The sequence below is a fragment of the Neoarius graeffei genome, chromosome 9 (assembly GCF_027579695.1).
Source record: "Neoarius graeffei isolate fNeoGra1 chromosome 9, fNeoGra1.pri, whole genome shotgun sequence".
Classification (NCBI taxonomy): Eukaryota; Metazoa; Chordata; class Actinopteri; order Siluriformes; family Ariidae; genus Neoarius; species Neoarius graeffei.
Genome location: NC_083577.1, coordinates 81,020,066 through 81,037,156, shown reverse-complemented (window position 1 = coordinate 81,037,156; position 17,091 = coordinate 81,020,066). Strand labels below are relative to the sequence as shown.

The following is a 17,091-nucleotide window of genomic DNA, read 5'->3' as shown; positions in this document are numbered from 1 at the left end:
AGGAAACCCACGCGGACACGGGGAGAACATGCAAACTCCGCACAGAAAGGCCCTCGCCGGCCACGGGGCTCGAACCCAGGACCTTCTTGCTGTGAGGCGACAGCGCTAACCACTACACCACCGTGCTGCCCTTCTGTAAAATGTTTTTTTTTTTTTTTTAAAATGCACATTGAATAATATATAGGAGGCGACAGTGCTAACCACTGTTTCACTGAGCCTGCACCCAGAAGTGAAACCCTTGATGTGGTCATCTGTTATTGTAGCCCATCCACCTGAGGGTCATGCGCTATGCTTTCTGAGATGCTTTTCAGCTCACCATGGTTGTAAAGAGTGGCTAGACTTGGGCTACATCCACACGACAACAGCAACGAGATTTTTTTTTTTTTTTTTTTTTTAATATCGCGTCCCCATGGGCAACGGATCAGTTACATTTCAGGTCCATATGGCAACGCTTGCTGAAAACGATGCAATACACATGCCACACCTCTAGGTGCGCTGTAAGACGGTCCCATCAGAGACACCAGAACAATAGAAGTAGACGCATGTGCATAACTGCGCATGCGCACAGTGACTATCCCTGTCACACGCACACACTTTCTCACTCCCTATCCTATGGATATAGTCCCTTAAATCACGTGGTCGTTTTTTGAATGGAGACGCAGAAAGAGGAATGAACGGCCCTTTTTGAGGAATGTATTGTCGGACTTAAACCAACATCTGAAGAGGTGAGATCGCTCCTTTTTTTTCCCCTATTTTTGCTGGCGGGATTGACTCTGCCCTAAGGGCTATTCTCTCTCTCTCTCTCTCTCTCTCTCTCTCTCTCTCTCTCTCACTTTGCACCATTACACAATAAATATTCACAGTGAAAATATTTTGTAAGCGCGTTTCATGAACCGAGTTATAGGATTTGTTGACAACTCGCATCGAGTTCGTAACACTTCTACCCAGCGTGAAGCACGTGCTTGTGACGTCATCGTAAACAAGTCCGTTCTACTCATCCAGACGACTTCGCAACGGCTCCGTTGCCAGATTTTTCCACTCTAGAACTCGTTCTCAAAAGATTTCGTTTTGGGGCACCCAAAACGCCAGTGCCATGTGGACGCCAGGCCGAAACGATAAACAATTTTCAGATTCACCTGAATCCGTTGCTGTGTGGACAGGGCCTTACTGTAGCTCAAACCAGGGTGGCTGAACTCCACCTTCAAAATCCCCCCCCGGTAGCACTGAGCTTGGACTCGGAAGTGAAACCATGATGCGGTCGTCTGTTGTTGTAGCCCATCCACCTGAGGGTCATGTGCTATGCTTGTAAAGCGTGGCTAGACTTGCTGTAGCTCAAACCAGGGTGGTTGTTCTCCTCTGAACCCTGCCTTCAACACGGGCCTCCCCCCCGGCAGCACTTCTTCAGTGTAGTGGTTAGCACTGTCTCCTCACAGCAAGAAGGTTCCAGGTTCAAACCTCATGGCTGACTGGGGCCTTTCTCTGTGGAGTTTGCATGTTCTGCCTGTGTCTGCATGGGTTTCCTCTGGACTTGCTTGAAATCCTTGAAGACGTTTCTCCTCTCATCCAAAAGGCTTCTTCAGTTCTGTCTGACTAGTGGGGAGTTCCAGGTGTTTATTCTCTAGTGGATCAAAAGCAACCCTAAGGAGAGTCGTTAAGGTCACATGGGTTGTTGAGTCATCCTGTAGGTGTTGGGGGCCGGGTGTGAACGGTGTTAACAACCTCGAGGGCCGTTGGTGATCTGTGGCTAACATTCACACCCTAGCCCCCAGTGACCTACACCTACAGGATGACTCAACGACCCATGTGACCTCAACGACTCTCCTTAGAGTTGCTTTTGGTCCACTAGAGGATAAATACCTGGAACTCCCCACCAGTCAGACAGGACTGAAGAAGCCTTTCGGATGAGAGGTGAAACGTCTTCAAGAATTTCAAGCAAGTCCAGCTGCCTTCTTTAGCACCTACAGTTTACGATGACCTGGATGACCTGAGAACCTTCACAGACGTGTTTCCTCTGGGTACTCTGGTTTCTTCCTACAGTTCAAGGACCTGCAGGTTAGGTAAAATACCCAGCCAATGGGTTTGTACAAGACGGTGTATGCTTAAGCCCGGATAGATTGGGGAGGGTTGCATCAAAAGAAAGCCCAGTGTGAGATTGGCGTGAGCTAAGCTGGTTATTAGCCTTCTGAAAATAGTCACATTTTTAAATAAAGTCGCATTCACACGCCCGCTCCACCACCACACAGCATTCTGTGTAAACTCTCGAGACGGCGTGTGAAAATCCCAGTCGGTCAGCACTTCCTGAAATACTCAAACCAGCCCCATGCCACATTCAGAGTCTCCAAGATCGCACTTGATTCTCGTTCTGATGTTTGACATGAACGTTAATTTCAACCTTTGATCTTGATCCAGATGGTTTTTCTGCAATACTCTCCTGCCACAGGATTGGATGAATGAAGTGTCGCGAGTGAGTACTTGCTTATGTTTATTCATACAGTGTATTGTGAAAAATGGGTACTCGGACCACACTCAGGATATGATTATATACAGTATCTGGAAATGTGACCGGTCACAGCATACCGTATCTAGGTGTTTACTCCACACTGTTTGGCAGTTTATCTGGATCCACACAGTCATGAAGACTAATTTTTCCCTCCGCTAACTTTATTGGAGGCGGTTATGTTTTCGCAGGACTTTCCCCAAAGTACAGATACGCGGTGGTCCGCCACGCTGTGCAATGTCGGCGCTGTGCTGTCACTTGCACACCCCAAAAAAAAAAACATCAATGCCAAAAATTGAACAACGCAGAGTGCTTTCCGCACCTCTCCTATTCCCCTCTGAAAATGAGTAACTATAGAAATAGGAAGATATTGTAATACTGTATATAGGTCTAGACTATCCTGGTACTCAACGCAGAAGTGAAAATAAAGGGTTTTGCTGCGTGCACTGACTGCTACTCGCAATGATGCATAAAACCATGTTTGCGGTGCTGGTTGCTGGATGGCGCTGTTCTGTGATTTGACCTCGATTCTGTTCCTGGCACTATACTGCAGGCTTTTTGCCTGTTGGGTTGCAGGTCTGTAGTTGATGGCCGTACTGCTAATATTCTGATTTCAGCTGTTGATCGCTAGTGATGATGACTGTTTCATTAGGATGCACAGAAACGCAGATGGGCCATGAGGCCCGGACCAGAGCGACAGGGTCGCCCGCAGTGGCGGCACTAATGGCCCGGCCGACCCGAGCCACCATGGAATGTCTGGCTGGCCTCATGAGCTCTCGCATACTATTCCCCTCTCCTCACGAAGCGCCTTGGTAAGACAAATGATGTTGTGCCCCCATCGTGCTGTCTCCAGACCTGATGCCAAGTGGTGCACGAAAGTGCCACAGACCTGACTGGTATGGAAGTTGCCCCACAGTGACAACCGACTTGCCGGGTGATGCCATCCGTTGGCCATTTGAGTGGCTCTTCCGCATGCCGTCTAGTGGTGTACTATTGACCCTGTTGGGTTCATCTGCCACACTGTACCGAAAAGCGCCCTGCCACCAGCACCTTATTGGTAGCATCACGTAGTATTTAACCCATAGCTGGAATCCAGGCAGGTGCTACCACTCTGGGTCAGAGCGGACCTGGGAGCAATGGCAATCAAGGGGTACCGTAACTACACTTTCCCCAATACTCAAGTCCTCCCGGACCTGAGACTCCCCACCGGTTGCAGTTTAAAGTCATACCCAGGACTAATTTCAGCTGCTACATTGTTCAATATATTTTTCTTTATTTTTTGGTGCAGTAAAATATTTCTCTGAATTGACTGACTGTTTCCAGTGGTTTCATGTCTCATCTGATTTTGCGCTTTAAATTTTGCCCCTTGCATATTTGACAAGGTAAAAAACAGCAAATATAATGGTGTTGAATTGTGCCTAAATCGGCCCCAGATGCCACCAGGATGCACCATTTGAAGTCTCTAATTTCAAAATTAGCATGGGAGCCCCCCAGCAGCTGGCCCACCAGGCCAGGCTCTGCATTAGTAGCACCGCTCTGGTATTTTTTTTTTTTTTTTTTTTTTCTGGGGAAAGCCCTGTTTCATCTCAGTCAAAAAGCAGTGAATGGATTTTGATGAAATCTTGAGAAAAGGTGGCCATGGACCAAGGAAGAATTGATTTTTTAGATTTTGATGCAAATCCAGATACGTATCTGGATCCAAGATATTTTTTCCCCCCTTTGTTCCCAATGTAACTCAAAAACAGATTTAGATGAAACTTGGTGTACAGCTTTAGTATTATCCCAGGTTCAAGTGACTTGATTTTGATGTTGATCATATGTTGCTTGGTGGAGGTATTCACTCCACCAAGTGCCCTTTTAGTATTGAAATGCTGTTGCTTGGCAGACGTCTGGAGTTTGTCGCCATACGATCCCGTCTCCTCTGATCTGCTTTTAAGCGTGACCCGTCCCTAAAACCACAATAAACCAACAACCTTTTGCTGTACCTATGACACATTTGTAGCATGTGAATGAAAAACGAACCCTACCAAAATGGCGGCGTGATCAAATAGTGCAGAATGACATGACATGACGTCAAGTCCCAAGTTTTGACATTTTATGGCAGTCTGAAAAAAAGCGTCTACCAAACGACTGAATAAAAATGCAATGTACATGTAAATGACGTTACAAACTCGAGTTGCCAAATGTCGGTGGATATGGGAAAGGGTCAGTCTGTCATGGATCGATTATGGAATGAGCGCTCAAGGCATGGCATGACATGACCATAAATAATTGTGTATGGTACACCTGGACATTTCCATTTTAAATGTATTCATTGTATACACACCCATACATGTATGTGGTGTAGACAGATTGCAAATGATTTGTGGAGGGTGTGTGCGTGCCTCTATAATCACTTGTGGTAAAGATAACCTACACATTCAGCCCTCTATAACTCCCTGCTATTATGTCTCCCTCGTTTATTGCGGTTTCCCACTCGTAGTTTGAACCCGAATATAGAGCTGCGCATTTCAGCATTTGTGTTGGCAAATACCCGAGACTGCAGTAGCAGTGGTGTGTTCACTCTGAGACCGAAAATGTGACAGTTGCTCCAGTTTACCCTGGTGTAACGCTGATCTTTACTTCCTAGTATAAATACGCAGGTGATTATAGGAAATCACGCACGCTGATTGATTGAGAAATTCGGGCTAGTATTTTTCGATAATCACCTCGAGCGACTCGGCAAAACGGCTGATCGCTTTGCCATCGTAAGCGAGGAAGAATTACAAATGATGAAAGAAAAATGCTTTTCCTAAAAGCTCTAAAGATGCTCCGAAGTTTGGTCTAAAACTATTCAAAGGGAAGGTGGAGTTGTGATTTATTTTATCGGTTTCAAAGCAAAGGATTTTATGTGAGTCGGCGTAGATAAGTGACAAGTCTGCGCCGCACCGTTATTACATTTGTATTCCTCTTTTGAAGTTAGAATTTTTTTGAATCACCTGTGTATTTTATACTAAAACGATGATCCACCTCAGGCTCCGTGAATATCGGTGATTTATTATACATACAGGCCACTTTTTCGATGGAATAAAAACGTGTATTCCATTCCCTTATAGTGGGTTTATTTATGGTATGCAATATTATCATATCGCTTATCCTCCGTGTATTACACCACTCTCCCCAATGGAGAATGAGCGTGCAATATTGTGATAATATTGCATGTTGTCAAGACAACACGACGTCACACGTCAGAGCTCATAACTTTTCTGCTGCACATGCACACGATCATTTATTTGTCGGCCGGAAAAGGAGAAGACGAGGTTGATTCAGTGCTCGGGTTAAGCACGAAATAAATAAACTGAAACTAAAGACACGCTGAACACTTGAAAGGCTACTAAAACTTCATTAGATATTCTTCACGCATATTTACAAGAGAAAAACATACCAACAGACATCAAAAAACTGGAAAAGAGACACGTCGGAGATGTAAAACTTCTGCGCGAGTGAGTGACTGACGGTTTGTAAACAGACATGGCCGTGAGGTTTGCTTCATTAAAAGCTGAAGATTTAAAGAGACGGACACACTGAACACCCGAAAGGCTACCAAAACCTCCCTGGATATTCTTCACGCATATTTATAAGAGAAAAACAGACCAACAGACATCGAAAAACTGGAAAAGAGAGCAATAGCGGAAATATTGTCAAAGTTCTATTTGGAGGTGAGGAAAAGTGACGGAGACTTTTACAAGAGGACTTCACTCATGGACTTCACTCAGTAAAGCCCTTTTTGTTTTGAGCAACTGCAATGGAACAATTAACTACGACCAAAAGTAACTGTGAACTTGAACCGTCAACCTGGATATCGCTTGTATACAAGTTGGGTTGTTCAGGCTTTTTGGACTTGTACCGTTTTTATTGTTAGGACTTTGTACAGTACATTGGAGTGCATTCGATCAGAATCAGCATTCAGTATCGGTAAGGTACACTACCGTTCAAAAGTTTGGGGTCACCCAGACAATTTTGTGTTTTTTCCATGAAAAGTCACACTTTTATTTACCACCATAAGTTGTAAAATGAATAGAAAATATAGTCAAGACATTTTTCTGGCCATTTTGAGCATTTAATCGACCCCACAAATGTGATGCTCCAGAAACTCAATCTGCTCAAAGGAAGGTCAGTTTTATAGCTTCTCTAAAGAGCTCAACTGTTTTCAGCTGTGCTAACATGATTGTACAAGGGTTTTCTAATCATCCATTAGCCTTCTGAGGCAATGAGCAAACACATTGTACCATTAGAACACTGGAGTGATGCACTACGTTCAGACTGCAACCTGAAACGACCCATATCTGATTTGTTGTGAAATCCGATTTTTTTGTTAGGCCGTTCACATTACCAATTACCGTATTTTTCGGACTATAAGTCGCACTTTTTTTCATGGTTCGGCTAGCCATGCGACTTGTGCGACGTGTGTATATATATATATATATTTTTTTTTTTTCACCGCGGAATAACTGGAGCTGATGCTGAGTCTGACGACAGCCACGCAGAAGAAGAGGAAACGGCGCTTCATCTGCCGCTGGAGGCAGAGTTGTTCAGAAGCGACACCGAGGATGAGGAATTCAATGGATTTGCTGATTTGGAGTGAAATCGCCAGCTTGATAAACTTGATTGACCTGTGTTTTATTATTAATGATAGGCCTATAGTTATTTAAATAAGTTATGTAATGATTTTAGGCAGTGCTTAATTTGTGAAGTGGGAGGTCCCGGAACGCAGGAGGTGGGTGGGTCCGGCGACTCAAAAAAAAAAAAAAAAAGGCGGGGGGTGGTTTACTATAACTTTACGCACATGCGCTTATTGTGTGTGTAAAAAAAAAAATAATATCAGACATTATGATCTTAGAAAATGCTTTAGTGACGAACAGTTACAGACAGTAATATGTCGTGATGTGTTATTATTTTTATTAGGCTATATATTAAATTATATATTAAATGTATCTTCTAAAATAACAGACTACTCATATCACAACCGGTTTATTTCACCATTGGAGATCAGATCACACAAGACATGAGTTAAATTACTCTTTTTAAGGATTTAAGTAGGGGATTTAAATGCGGTTGTTTTTTTTTCACTAGACGGTTGTCTTTGGAGATGATATACCTATAGCCTACTTGACCTCTGATTTAATGAAATAAAATTCGACAAAAATGAAGAATGATTCTCTTCGATGATGACTACAGCTTTAATAACACGGATGAAAGAGCCATGGGGCGATAATAAGCCCTACCGGTAAAAATATTCTAAAAGCAAACTGATTAATGCATCAGTAATAGGCTACTAATATTAGTTATAATAATAATATAGGCTATTAGTAATAACGATAGTGATAGTATTAAAGATAGTAGTAGATATTTAAAATAATCAGACTAGGCTACTTACAGGGCAAAGGGCGCGTTATCACTGCTCAGCTGTTCGGTTATTAAATAAACAATGCAGTCGCGCAGTAACCACGCGCCGCTTATCAGATACAATCACAGATTCTATGGATAGAATAACCCTTCAAAAAAGTGCGACTTATAGTCCGGTGCGACGTATATATGTTTTTTTCGTCTTCATAATGCATTTTTTGGCTGATGCGACTTAAACTCCGGAGCGACGTATAGTCCGGAAAATACAGTATATGAGACTTGTATGCGATCTCCGATATGAACGGAAAACGACCCAAAAGTGTCCCGCATGCGCAAATTGACATGTAATAAGCACATCTACATAATACGTAAACAAAAAAAAAGCGCACTCTTCAAGTTTGCAAGTAAAGCATGGAGATGAGGCGAGACCTGGCGATGTGGTTTTTGTGGCGGCGGCAGAACTCACACAATAATCTGATGAATGTGGGCAGCAGACTAATGAGACCGAAGGTGTCAAATTACTGGAAATTTCCAGAACAATCTTATCTTGGATGATTTAACATCCAGGTTCCTACCAAATCCACCATTAGCTTGATCAATTCTATAAAAGTCTATTTAAATTCTGAAAACTGTACAAATGTTGTTTTCCACCAAAGAAGCGGGATTAGCCAACGCAGAATAGTGACGTTTGTCTCTTGTTGATGACGTGTAGGTTGCATGAATGTGACCTGTCCGGTCAGACTGCAGTCGCATGAGAAAATATCGGATATGCATCGGATTTAGGACCACATATCCAAGCGACCTGGGTCGCCTGTGAAAAAAATCGGATCTGTGTCGTTCAGATTGTCAATAACAAATCGGATACAGGTCGCATATGGGCAAAAAAATCAGATATGGGTCGTTTCAGGGTGCAGTCTGAACGTAGTCATAGTTGCTGGAAATGGGCCTCTATACACCTATGGAGATATTGCACCAAAAACCAGACATTTGCAGCTAGAATATTCATTTACCACATTAGCAATGTATAGAGTGGATTTCTGATTAGTTTAAAGTGATCTTCATTGAAAAGAACAGTGCTTTTCTTTCAAAAATAAGGACATTTCAAAGTGACCTCAAACTTTTGAACGGTAGTGTACCGCCCTGTTAACTTTTTGTAAAATCTATAATTGTTCCATCGAGTGTGTATGTATAATAGTAGTAGTAGTAATAATAATTTTGACTGTTGTTGAGTGGTATATCAGATATATTCCATTCAGCTACTCGTCTTCGGCTCGTTCAATATCATGCTAGCTGAATGGAATATATCTGATACACCACTCAACGCCAGCCAATATTATTTAAATAATAACCTCGTCTTCATCTCGCTGTTATTCATCGGTACTCACCTCGTCTTCGGTGAATAATCGTTAAGTGGAAGTTTACGTGAGGAAAGTGGCAGCTTGTCACTTGTTCCACTTCTTTTTTTCTTTGAATGTATATCCTGTATCAACAAAAAGGTGTTTAAAGCATGAATAAATATACTTTAAAGATTTATGCATATGATGATGTCCACGCGTATGAATACAAACCATGCTTGCTTATTTATGTATCGGACTGGTGTCAAATAGAGATGGGCAAATTGATATATGATACGATATACAGTGCTGAGCGTAAATGAGTGCACCCCCTTTGAAAAGCAACATTTTAAACAGTATCTCAATGAACACAAACAATTTCCAAAATGTTGGAAAGACAAAGTTTAATATAACATCTGTTTAACTTATAACGTGAAAGTAAGGTTAATAATATAAACTTAGATTACACATTTTTCAGTTTTACTCAAATTAGGGTGGTGCAAAAATGAGTACACCCCACAACAAAAACTACTACATCTAGTACTTTGTACGGCCTCCATGATTTTTAATGACGGCACCAAGTCTTCTAGGCATGGAATGAACAAGTTGGCGACATTTTGCAACATCAATCTTTTTCCATTCTTCAACAACGACCTCTTTTAGTGACTGGATGCTGGATGGAGAGCGATGCTCAACTTGTCTCTTCAGAATTCCCCATAGGTGTTCGATTGGGTTCAGATCAGGAGACGTACTTGGCCACTGGATCACTTTCACCCTGTTCTTCTTCAGAAATCCAACAGTGGCCTTAGATGTGTGTTTAGTCATGTTGGAAAAGTGCACGACGACCAAGGGCACGGAGTGATGGTAGCATCTTCTCTTTCAGTATAGAGCGATACATCTGTGAATTCATGATGCCATCAATGAAATGCAGCTCCCCGACACCAGCAGCACTCATGCAGCCCCACATAAGGACGCTGCCACCACCATGTTTCACTCTAGGCACCAGGCAGTTTTCTTTGTATTCCTCACCTTTGCGACACCATACAGTTTTGAAGCCATCAGTTCCAAAAACATTTATCTTGGTCTCATCACTCCAGAGTATAGAGTCCCAGTAGTCTTCATCTTTGTCAGCATGGGCCCTGGCAAACTCTAGGTGGGTTTTTTTGTGCCTGGGCTTTAGGAGAGGCTTCTTTCGTGGACGGCATCCATGCATGCCATTCCTCTGCAGTGTACGCCGTATTGTGTCACGGGAAATAGTCACCCCAGTTTGGCTTTCTATTTTTTTTAGATAACTGCAGTGAACTTGCATGCCGATTTTCTTCAACCCTTCTCATCAGAAGACGCTCCTGTCGAGGTGTTAACTTCCATGAACGACCTGGACGTCTCTGAGATGGTTGCAGTTCCATCTTCCTTAAATTTTTGTACCACTTTTGCAACAGTATTCTGACTGATAAGTAAAGCTTTGCTGATCTTGTAGCCTTCACCCTTGTGGTGTAAAGAAATTATTTTCTTTGGGGAATTCTGAAGAGACAAGTTGAGCATCACTCTCCATCCAGCATCCAGTCACTAAAAGAGGTCGTTGTTGAAGAATGGAAAAAGATTGATGTTGCAAAATGTCGCCAACTTGTTCATTCCATGCCTAGAAGACTTGGTGCTGTCATTAAAAATCATGGAGGCCATACAAAGTACTAGATGTAGTAGTTTTTGTTGTGGGGTGTACTCATTTTTGCACCACCCTAATTTGAGTAAAACTGAAAAACGTGTAATCTAAGTTATATTATTAACCTTACTTTCACGTTATAAGTTAAACAGATGTTCTATTAAACTTTGTCTTGTCAACATTTTGGAAATTGTTTGTGTTAATTGAGATGTTGTTTAAAATGTTACTTCTCAAAGGGGGTGCACTCATTTACGCCGAGCACTGTATAAATACTATAATAAATGATGACGAGATTCTGAGCATCAGGATTTTTTTTTATAATAATAATAATAATTACAAACCAGAAGTAACAAATTTGTAATGAATATTAAACATGTTTAAAAAGCTGCAAATGTGTTTTTAAAAAATATATATTTCCATTTCTTCAGTGATGTTTATGTAGACAATCCAGAAAAATAGAATTGAATTTCACACAGTACTGATATCATGATTTTTTAAAATAATTACAACCTGATGTGAATTACATGTGCTTCCAATTTTTAAAAACTTTAATGTAGTTTTTTTTTTTTTCCCACCTGTCTGTCTGTTGTATAAGTGTGTTTTAAGAATCGTGATCTGGTGTATTTATCATATTGCTCACCCCGATTACTGATGACTTTTTTTGTTTTGCTAGGACTTTTATTAGCAATGCTATACATCACGATATGTGTGTTTGTAGAAATATCGTTATGCTATATAACGTAAAACTACCCCTTCCGTTGATGATCTTCGTGATCATGTTACAGATCAGGTGGAATTTTTCAACCGAGGTTAGAATTTTTAACCCAGTTCATAATTTGCTACTTGCGTTACGAAGACTTGCTATGTCTCGGGTTCGGATTTGGAAAGCCTTTTGTATTTTAAGCTACTTGATGACGTAATAAGACTGGACTCGTTCATAAATTCAAAATATATGATCACTTGTTCTTCCGGGCGGCACGGTGGTGTAGTGGCTAGCGCTGTCGCCTCACAGTAAGAAGGTCCTGGGTTCGAGCCCCGTGGCCGGCGAGGGCCTTTCTGTGCGGAGTTTGCATGTTCTCCCCATGTCCGCGTGGGTTTCCTCCGGGTGCTCCGGTTTCCCCCACAGTCCAAAGACATGCAGGTTAGGTTAACTGGTGACTCTAAGGCCCTGTCCACACGGCAACGGATTCAGGTGAATCTGATAAAATTGTTTATCGTTTCGGCCTGGCGTCCACACGGCACCGGCGTTTTGGGTGCCCCACAACGATATTTTTTTGAGAACGGGTTCCAGAGTGGAAAAATCTGGCAACGGCGCCGTTGTGAAGTCATCTGGATGAGTAGAACGGATTTGTTTACGATAACGTCACAACCACATGACTAGAACGAGCAGCACTCTCGCTGTTTTGTATGAACCACTGCATTGCGTTCACTTTTGTATACAGCTTTTCTTTTAAATAAACAAGTAACTGAACCATTTCTTGAATTTCTTTTTTTTTTATTGGATAAGACTGCTTTTCAAAATGTTCACACACAATATAAAAAGTTTTATATAAATTATATAAAAATGCTTTTCAAAATGTTCACACACAATAAGAAAATTAAATTATATAAAACTATGCACACTAATAAAACTAATTTGTACACACAGAAGGCACGATTTCCTCACGTAGTCGCAGCCATCTTCTTCTTGTTGTTGTGTGCTTGTTCCTGTGAGTGCTTCACGCCGGGTAGAAGAAGGGGTTTATGCGCATGCGTCCTACTTCTTCTATTGTTTTGGTGTCTCCGATGGGACCGTCTTACAGCGCCCCTAGAGGTGTGGCATGTGTATTGCGTCGTTTTCAGCAAGCGTTGCGTTGCCATATGTACCTGATATTTTACTGATCCGTTGCCCATGTGGACGCGATATTATTTTTTAAAAATAAAATCTCGTTGCCGTTGTCGTGTGGATGTAGCCTAAATTGACCGTAGGTGTGAATGTGAGTGTGAATGGTTGTCTGTGTCTATGTGTCAGCCCTGTGATGACCTGGCGACTTGTCCAGGGTGTACCCCGCCTTTCGCCCGTAGTCAGCTGGGATAGGCTCCAGCTTGCCTGCGACCCTGTAGAACAGGATAAAGCGGCTAGAGATAATGAGATGAGATGAGACGACTTCTTCCATCGCACTCGTTGCTGGTCAAGTGGTGGAGGTGTTGGGTGAAGAATCAGAAGGTTAGGAGTTCGAATCCTGGTCCAGTATGGAAAAAAAATGCTAATTAGGTGGACAGAGGAAATACTCAGTAGGTGTGGATGGAAGAAAGAAGAGATGGAATCCTATCGATCACCTTTTTAAAACTCTTTTAGATCACCCAAAATTTTACCGAGGTTGGAACTTATAAACGAGGTTGAAATATTTTGACCTGTAACAACAATTTAATGCAAGTTATTTTTCAGTTTTCAGCACCTTCACATTGGGATGAAAGAGAAGTGGACAGTGTCGTGACTAAATCGCGCTGCGTGTACACACTTCTCCTTTTTTGACGTGTATTGTGTTGTATAAATACGCTTTAATCTGGACTGACGGTTCATGTTAAAATGTACCACGCTCCGAGTCCTACCTCGAGTTAAAATTTGGATTATTTATCGAGTCGTGACTGAACGAGGACTTTGTCCTTCGCCTGACCTGATCCGTCTTTTCCCTTTCTTCCTCCAGGTGAGCAGTGGGGGAGCAGCAGATGTCCGGCTACATGGAGGCCCGCGCTCTTCACGCAGTGACGCTCTGAGTATCGGGAAAGAGTGAGGTAAGGGAGGAGGGTCGGAGAAAACCCACACTTTTTTAGATCTTTTTTCAGTTGGAACGCCTTTCACAAAATCGAACCTGAAGTCATTAAAGGAACAGTCCACCGTACTTCCATAATGAAATGTGCTCTTATCTGAATTGAGACGAGCTGCTCCGTACCTCTCCGAGCTTTGCGCGACCTCCCAGTCAGTCAGACGCGCTGTCACTCCTGTTAGCAATGTAGCTAGGCTCAGTATGGCCAATGGTATTTCTTGGGGCTGTAGTTAGATGCGACCGAACTCTTCCGCGTTTTTCCTGTTTACATAGGTTTATATGAGCAGTGATATGAAACAAGTTCAGTTACACAAATTGAAACGTAGTGATTTTCTATGCTATGGAAAGTCCGCACTATAATGACAGGCGTACTAACACCTTCTGCGCGCTTCGACAGCGCATTGATACGGAGCTCAGATATCAATGCGCTGCCGAAGCGCGCAGAAGGTGTTAGTACGCCTGTCATTATAGTGCGGACTTTCCATACATCTTGCACAAGTTTCATGAAGATCGCGCGGATAAGCGATGCCTGCCGTGGACCAAACGAACTAAATTCAACACGGCTAAAAACTGAATAGGCCGATAAGCATAATATTTAATTGCGATTAGTTGCCAATACGAGTCACGATATAAGGTTACTAAAACCGAAAACGTAATTAAAGAACACGTTAATTAAGAAATAAAGCAAGTTTAAAAATTACTTCAGTTCTCCTTTAATGAATTTAAGGCCACGTGGCCCTAAATCCTCCACTATTTTTTTCCTGCTTCACCATGACGCAATACAAGATACTACGTCATGCATCACGTGGTGGGCTTTCCCCGTTCGCGCAAGGCATTGTGGGATACAAATTTGAAACGGGAGAGAAAAATGGAGGACGTGAGTGTGCGAATGAAACGTGAAAGACCGACTACAGTAACGGAAAGAAAGCGAGAAGAAAAGACGTTATGTTCTATACGAAGGAAAGGAAACGCAGGACCAAACTAACAAATATCAGCGCTCAGCGAGCACCTCGGTGTGATCAGCTGTTCGTTTAGCGACAGAATGATGGAACTGTCAGTGCACGCTCAAAGGGAAACCTGTAGATGGCAGTAATGCAACACTGTGGATGCCAGCTGCCGTAAAACCCAAAAGAAGAAGAAGGTAAACCTGCGCATGCGCACACGGACTTCCTCTGTCTGCTTGTTTGACTGCGCAAAGCGAGCACGTTATTTCCTGCACATTATTTGCTTTAATCCCCTCAAATTAAATAACTTCCCAGCCACAGAATGCCCTGATATTTTGTGAGATATTACAGAAATAAACATATATCACAATGACCACATTTCAGACGGAACTAAATTTCACCGTTTTTTATGAAATCGAAAGACCGTCTACTTTTAATCTATCTGCGTTCTATGATGTAATGTAAACGAGCAGCCATGTTGACACGACATCATGTGCCGAACTCGTGCTTGAAGACACTTTCCCGAAATTCGGAGTAGGAATTCTATGTGGCGTTCTTTTGGTTTTTCCTAGTCGGAGTTTGGAAATTCAGAGTTATAAGCTTTAGATGCAGCACTGGAGCTGACGTCAGGCATCTAAGCTCAGAGCACAGCATCAGATCGTAAACCTTTTTTTTTTTTTTTTAGCTTTAATATCAAACAGAACATTAGAAAATGATTCCTGAATCCTTGATTATCCAGTTAAGTCCACTCCAGTCCGGTTATGGCCCTTTTCCACTACCCTTTTTTAGCTCACTTCAGCCCGACACGGCTCGCGTTTCGACTATCTAAGAACAGCACGACTCAGCTCGCTTCAGCCCTGCTCAGACCCCAAAACTCGCACGGTTTTGGAGTGGGGCTGAAGCGAGCCAAACCGAGCCGAGTGGGGCTAGGGGCGTGAGCAGACACTCCCCTGTGCACTGATTGGTGAGGAGGAGTGTCCTCACACGCCCACACACGCCCCGCGAGCACGCTGGGATCTGTAAACCCGGAAGAAGGAGAATTACGAATTACGAGAATTATGAAGCCTTATGCGCCTCGCCTCATCTATACGCTCTTGCCAGTATCTGTTGGCGTTGTCGGTGACAACAAGCCACAGAACCAAGACCAGCAACACTAACGACTCCATGTCCTCCATGTTTATTGTTTACTATCCGGGTCGTGAGACTACCGCTTAAAAGATCACTGATGTCACTGTTTGCGCCGCATAACGACATCACGTGACGTCCACCCACTTTCGCTAACTCCACCCAATGTGTCCACCCACTTCCAGCCAGCACGGTTCAGCGCGGTTGTAGTCGAAATGCAACTCCAACAGCCCCGCTCAGCTCGACTCAGCACGGCACGGCTCAGCTCGACTCAGCACGGCACGGCTCAGCCCGACTCAGCCGCGTTGGTAGTGGAAAAGCGGCATTTGAGTGCAGATTGGTCACATTGGAAATTAAAAAATTTCAATTTATTGCAGGGTTTTTTTTTTACTGAAAATCTCATTGGAAAAAATGAGCTAACGTGACAGGTGGTGTCATGATGTCATAAAAAATAAGAGCCAATCATGTTGCAGTATGCAAATGAAACCTCATTTACCAGCCAAGTTTAATTATTTTAATCTAATAATTAGGTATATTTTAATTGCTAGTCGATTATTATTCATGAAGTTATTCTTCAGCAACAATTATTTAACATGGAACAAACGTTTTAAAATTTGTATTGGCTGACTCGAAGGTCTCCGTGTAAATGGAGAAGTTGAGACGACGCAGTCAGTTCCTCGATCAGTCCGTGGAACAGGCAGGGAAGCTCAGCATGTCTTTTTGGTCTTGAAAACGAGTTTATCGGAGAAGAGAGAACGGATGAGAACCTTGTCGTGCAGGTTGTTGTGGTTCAGGGCTTTTGAAACGCACAGTTTGTGTAGAGTCGTGGTGTACTGTATGTCGTCATCCCTGTTCCTGTGTGGGTTTCCTCCCACAGTCCCAAGGCTTTCAGACTGGGTCAACTGGCTACTCGAAATAGCCCGTGTGCGTGTGAATGCTTGTATTCGCCCTGTGATTGATTGATTGGTGACCAGCCCATGGTGAACCCCACCTCTCACCCAAAGTCAGCTGGGATTGACTCCAGCTTCCCCCGTCACCCTGATGATGCATAAATGGTATAGATTATGGATGGATATTGTCATTTCCACTTAAAGGAGAACTGAAGTCATTTTTAAACTTGCTCTATTTCTTAATTAACATGTTATTCAATTACGTTTTCGGTTTTAGTAACCTTATATCGTGACTCGTATTGGCAACTAATTGCAGTTAAATATTATACTTACCGGCCTGTTCGGTTTTTAGCCGTGTTGAATTTGGTTCGTTTGGTCCACGGCAGGCGTCGCTTATCCACGCGATCTTCACGAGACTTGTGCGAGACTTCGAAACGTGAAGTGTCAGC

General features: G+C 42.8%; 1 protein-coding gene across 1 annotated transcript in view; it reads left to right on the top strand.

Annotated features, from left to right (window-relative positions):
* Positions 1 to 17,091, top strand: part of LOC132892040 (hyccin 2-like) — a 216,987-nt gene that overhangs the window by 82,102 nt on the left and 117,794 nt on the right. Inside the window, exon 2 of the mRNA XM_060930361.1 lies at positions 13,564 to 13,651. The gene's annotated coding sequence lies outside the window, so the exon portion shown is untranslated. The remainder of the gene's footprint in view (positions 1 to 13,563; positions 13,652 to 17,091) is intronic.